This window comes from Cryptotermes secundus, unplaced genomic scaffold, assembly GCF_002891405.2.
Source record: "Cryptotermes secundus unplaced genomic scaffold, Csec_1.0 scaffold687, whole genome shotgun sequence".
Classification (NCBI taxonomy): Eukaryota; Metazoa; Arthropoda; class Insecta; order Blattodea; family Kalotermitidae; genus Cryptotermes; species Cryptotermes secundus.
Window position 1 is genome coordinate 190,413 of NW_019720175.1, and position 6,000 is coordinate 196,412.

Genomic DNA, 6,000 nt, shown 5'->3' on the forward strand with positions numbered 1-6,000 from the left:
ATTAGATGGATTTTCGTTTGTTAGATAACGGCAGGCATAAAGTCGCTTGGGACGCCATCTTGTGCTGGGAAATACCAAAGAAATATAGGCCTAACGGTTAGACGCTAGATATGACTTTACTGAATGCATAGGCCTCCTCTGATAAAATGTTGATAGAAGATGTTTGTGTATTTTTAAAATTATCGCTTAATTGTAAATACAGTTAATTCCTAATAAAATGACAGTTTATTTATTTTGTAAAACTATTCAATACGGGCTACTTAATTCATAATATGCTTACGTTATTTGTTTCTAATACATACCATGTCGTAATTTAAGTATTAAAAGTCATAAGACCCTGTACTTAATTTAATCCTATGTCTCGAATATGACGTATAGGGAAGCAGAGGTATGGCTCTACCCATTCTTTACATCGGCCATAGATTAGGTGAGTGGTAAGCTTCACACCACGGCCTCTGTACCCTAGAGGATTATAATCCCCGGTACTTATTGGTTGAGAGGCTGGGTGTCGTCCAGAGCTGGCCTGGACACTTCAAGACAAAAATCCGTATCTCTGCCGGAAATCTACCGCGGATTGTCAAACGCAGTGTTTATAGTGATTAAGCTATTCCGTTTCCTTACATACGGAAGAAGATAAGAATGTATGAGCTGATACTACGTACTTCTGCGGTGTTTCATATCCGGCTTTATATATATTACTTTGTGCCTCTTTAGGCCTGAATGTAGTTATATGTTGCGCGCGTTCACCATCGCGTACCTCCGCTTACGTATACGGGTACAAGAGGCGGGCACGCAGACAGACGCTGCTTTTTATACATCGTGCAGAGAACGCATAATACAACTATATTAAACTAACCAAATTAAATTAAAACTTCCTTATTCTGAGCCCAACCGACTCTCGGCTGTGAAGTGAAGCTGCAATTGGAGTCAGATTAAGATATCGTGTTGGCTGGCCGGGTAGCGAGCGGACGGCCGTAGCTCGCGTCTCTCAGAGTCCTGTCAGGAGAGTGTGAAGTGTCCATAGTGAAAACTGGCAAGGGAAACCCGAAGTGTCAGCAGAGTCCACTGTTATCCAATTTTTATTATACGAGAATATTTTTATCAGTGTTAGAAGTGTTGCGGGTAGTTTGCTAGTTCCTGTCGCCAATACAGGGGCGAACGATGAACACCTGGTAAGAAAATATGTGACAGCGGTGTTATTGCATGACAGCAGGATTTTTTGTTGAGAATTACGATAACTTGCCGCATAGCTTTATCCGGGATCATATCCTAAGGTAGGCATATTCTATACGTAAGGTGAAAAGATAAAGCTATCCCTGTAACAGGCCGTGGAGGCCCATTGGGTTGTGAGAGGTCTAGGCTCCCTCATATTCCAGAGAGTCGGCTCACAGATGGAGGTGAGCTTGTCAGAGTTACGCACCGTTCGCCTTGTATCCCCAGGAATATTCCTGGTACTCGTTTCTGTTAGAGTCTGAGTCGACTCCAGGGGCATAGTGCGGCTGGAAGGATTAAGTCAATTAAAAATCCAGTGACCTAATCGGGAATCGAACCCGCGACCTTCCGTCTTGTAGCATAATACCTCAACCAACTACGCTACCTAGTGGTCTTTTTTAAACCCCAGGTTCAACGAAACCCGCGTTTACTGGAAGGAATACGTGCTTTGTAACTTCGTCTTCTGTGAACAGGTGGCTTCATGATTATTCCATGCCAGGATGCTTCATTTTTTTATCTTTCTGTTCCCCTTTCACTTCCCTTCGTCATCACTGTGCTCTGAGTGTTTCATATTGCGCTATTTGCGAAGTCTGAAAGCGTTTCTGTCTTCGGATAATCGGAGTGTCCTCCCAGTTTCGTAACCAGCGGATACCAGGGACTCTTTCCCAAGGAGACCGAGGCTGATATGGGAATGCATGGAGCTAGTATTAATACGTATTCATGGCATGAAAGGTAGCCTATACGACAAGTGGGACCGGAGTTCGATTTTCTTCTTCATAGAATGCAGGCCGACTCTGGGGCCCACCGTTCATCACAATGTAACATCAGCACCTGTCGCTGTGTGAAGAGAACTGAATGACAATGTACAAGAGACTACCGGACTAGTAGGAAGGTGTATCTTGTCTCAATGGTCATAAAAGTGAAAGTTTGCTAGCAGCCCATTAGACAATGGCTGGGGGTTTGTAAGCTAGTTTTGAAGGTAGAAATCCCTTGCACTTGTCTGTCAGTTGCCACCCTCCTTGCATTCTTACTACGCCTCGAAAAGGGATTCTTGGAAATACTTGGGGTGGTGAGGCTGTGCGGATTTTAGTGCATTAACCTTCTGAAATACAGTAGTTTGTCCTTCACGAACTTTACAAACCGTTAGTTGCACAAACCCTTCTGCAATTCTCAGAATCACTTTTCCTGCAGCCTGCTAATTTATGTCTGCGTGAGACTTCTTGTCTTCTGGTCTGTTGGAAAATTGTCTTTACAAAAAATATTTCTACTAAAATTTTAATATTGATTTTAATATCAATTAGCTCTAAAAGTTGAGGGGCCGCACCTTGTGGCTATGGGGGCCGCATGTTTGACACGGCTGTTCTAGACAATCGGCGCATAGATGGTGGTAGCTTGTCAGCTTTACGCGCCGACCGCGCTTTACTCCCCAGGAAGATTGACCTGTCTCTATAAGCCTACCAAATTTCATGTTTCTCCTTCCAGTGAATCGTTAGATGTCACCACCAGACGGAGAGTTAAATACAGATTCCATGCAACCGCCATTTCGTTACGTCACGTTGCGAAAGTACAAGACACAATAACTACTGCAGGTTTTTTAAACTTAAATTGCCGCATTAATTTAAGAACCCCAATTTGATTGGCGCAGCCGGTCACGGTAGCCGAGCGGTATAAGGCATGCGCTGTCTTCACTCGTTTGGAAGCCGGGATCGTGGGTTCGAATCCCATTCAGGGCATGGATGTTTAGTGCTTGTATGTGTGTGCGTCTTTCTGTGTTGCGTACAAGTATAGACCTTGCGACGAGCTGATCACCCGCCCAAGGGGTCCTACGGCATGTCTAAGATCTAGTAAACCGAACTGAAACGGATAGTTTCATGGAGGTAGTTCAAGTCCTAAATTGGGGCTGTAGCGCCAAAGGGGAAAAAATTTGATTGCAGCTATGTTGTAATTACCAATTGTAAGACTCCAGAAAGGGTATGTGGAGTGGGCTGTAATGGCATAATTACTCCCTGAAAATTGGTTAGCTGGTTCAGAATTTAAAATAAGGGACACAAACACGTGGTGCTCTTATACGCTTACTTACTTTGCTTCAGAAAGAAAAGTACGTATTGCACTATGCTAACGCTAGCTGAAGACGAGTGTTCTCCACATACTTTTTACATTTCGGATTCATGACGTCAGGATATGTGAAATGTGATCAGTAGGCCTGTTTAACACGGAATACGAAAAAGCGTATACATAGCTGGAAGATCTCCAATCAAGAAGAGCTCCTAACATGCCCATACACCGACACAAACACTGGCCATGTGCTCCATGCTGAAGGCTGACATTTCATATAAGTGCCCACATTTTTGGCCACGCGGTAGCGTAGTTGGTTGAGGCACTATGCTACAAGTCGGAAGGTCGCGGGTTCAAGTCCCGATGAGGTCATTGGATTTTTTTCAATTTACCTAATCCTTCCAGCCGCGCAAGGCCCTGGGGTTCACTCAGCTTCTAACAGAAATGAATACCAGGAATTAATTAAATAATTTTCCTGGGGAGTAAAGCGCGTCCGGTGCGTAAGGCTGACAACCTTACCGCCATCTTTGAGCCGATTGTGTAGATAATGTGGGACCCTCAATGTCTCACAACCCTATCGGCCTTCACGTACAGGGATAGCTTTACTTTTACTTTACCCAAATTTTTGGACTACCGAATTATTACAGCATGGTTCAGAATGTCCGGCAACCCATAGCCACTAGCCAATGCTTGAATTGACATCTTCGTGAGTATCCAACTTATGTTCTAGCAAATTCTGTCTCTATATGCCTGCTCTTAGTGATGCCGCAGATAGGGATGTGTTTGTACTGGTGTGCGGCATCTCCATAGTACTAGGAAATAGGTATCAGCGTGTTAGGTATCATTTAATGCTGCACTGAAAAATATCTTCTTTTTTTTTGCAGTCTTTGGAGCTTACAGTTTGGCAAGTCTTAATCTCTCCGTCAAGGTTATTAAGAGCATCATCATTCCTTGGGCATAGACTTGTTTGGATACCGTGATTCACTGATGCGCTGCAGTAGGCTACTGGGCTGTCCCTAATAAGCAGTTCTCTGGAACCGTGAATGTAAAATTAATTCCATTATCATCTGTAAATATACAGTAGATTAGCTGATTATCGCTAAAAAGTGTTTCTCTGGAACTTGAGTGCAAATTTGCTATTGCGATCCATTTACTAGTCTTGAAAATCCTGACAGGCCATTTCGGCTAACGACAAGGGACAGTCGATAAGTAGGTAACAGATGGAAGTAAAACACCTGTAATGGACGTAATAGGTTTTCTGTGTGTATCACTAGGTAGCAGCACAGTCCAGCTTCATGACAGTCTAGGTAACAGACACGCATGCGCATGTTCAGAGGCTGGTTTTAGTAGTGAAAATGGCGACCGTGCTTGAGTGTGCTACCGAAGAACAACTTTCTTTTGTGCGTTTTGTGGGCAAATGATTCAGTACAGAGGATATTCATAAATAAATCTTTCCTGTTTTCGGTTGGAAGCGTTTATCGTGTAAAGTGGCTCACAGCTGGGTCAAGAAACGTGGCAAACGTTTCGCTGATGACGAAGAGGTTGTAACGAAGGCATGGAAGTGACTGAGATAACACTCACAAGACTTCTATGCTTCGGGTTTCGACGCACTGGTAAAGCGTTGGGACAAATTTGTCAGTGTTGGTGGAGGACATGTTGAGAAGTAAATGTTTTTTCTCCACGTTCGAATATCACATGTTTTACGTTTTATATTCATTTGTGACATATTTACTGACTCTCCCTCATATGTTACCACGTGCCCGGCGTCTGTATTGGAATGCATCACGTTTGAAGCTGCTGCCAGTCACACATACGTCTTTACACATAGAGACTTAACATATTAGGTAACGAGTCACGTGGACCCATAGCCCTTACAAACGTGACACGAGTTTCTGCAGTATGTTCTCAATCACGTATCTTAGTCTGTCTGAATTGCATTAGTTACATAAACGTTCCTAGCGATAGTGCTATGACGAAGTGAATCAAAGGATTTGAGCTGAAGGAACTTTCGTAATACATCATGTGGAAATAATTTTTCTTGATTCGGGAAGCCTGCATGGAAGAGACCATTTGTGAGATCTAGACGTAAATGGGAGGATAATATTGAAACTGATTTTAGACAAAATAAAGGTTTGGACTAGATTCAGCTATAACAGAAGACGTGCCAATAGTGAAATCTTTCGAATACGGCAATGAACATTTAGGATTAACATGCGGAGAATGTATTGACAAGTTAAGCGACCATCATCTTCTCGCGAAGGACTCTGCTTCGTGGAGTAAATTGTGTGTATGTGTATTTTTATTTTTTTATTTTTTGAAAGGCTGTGAAAAGTGAGCCTGAAATATGTCAGAAGAAAATCGGTTAAGAGGTTTACATTTGAAACTAGAGAGAGACTCAGATTTCATCGTGATATAAGTATACGTGTCTTTCGTAAGGCAGGAACGGAAGCTAGCAAACAACGTGTTGTGGGTTATTGCGAAGAACAGTGATAATTTTGAAATCGTAATATTAGCAGATCAGAAGATGAGAACTGCGTTTGAAAAATTAGTTATGAATAAAAAGCACTGTGTATCACACGCCCCCTTCGTTAACTGACTACATTGCCAAGTACTTCAGCCAGACAGAAACTGGCTGTTTTATATTCCAGTCCCCACCCCACCCACCCCACTGGGTGTGGCTTATATCAATATTCAGGCATTTAGATGGTTATTCCTTTTATTTTTACAGTAAGC

General features: G+C 42.8%; 1 protein-coding gene across 4 annotated transcripts in view; it reads left to right on the plus strand.

Moving 5' to 3' along the window:
• LOC111867853 overlaps nt 1-6,000 on the plus strand; it is a 127,147-nt gene that overhangs the window by 105,811 nt on the left and 15,336 nt on the right. The window lies entirely within an intron of this gene.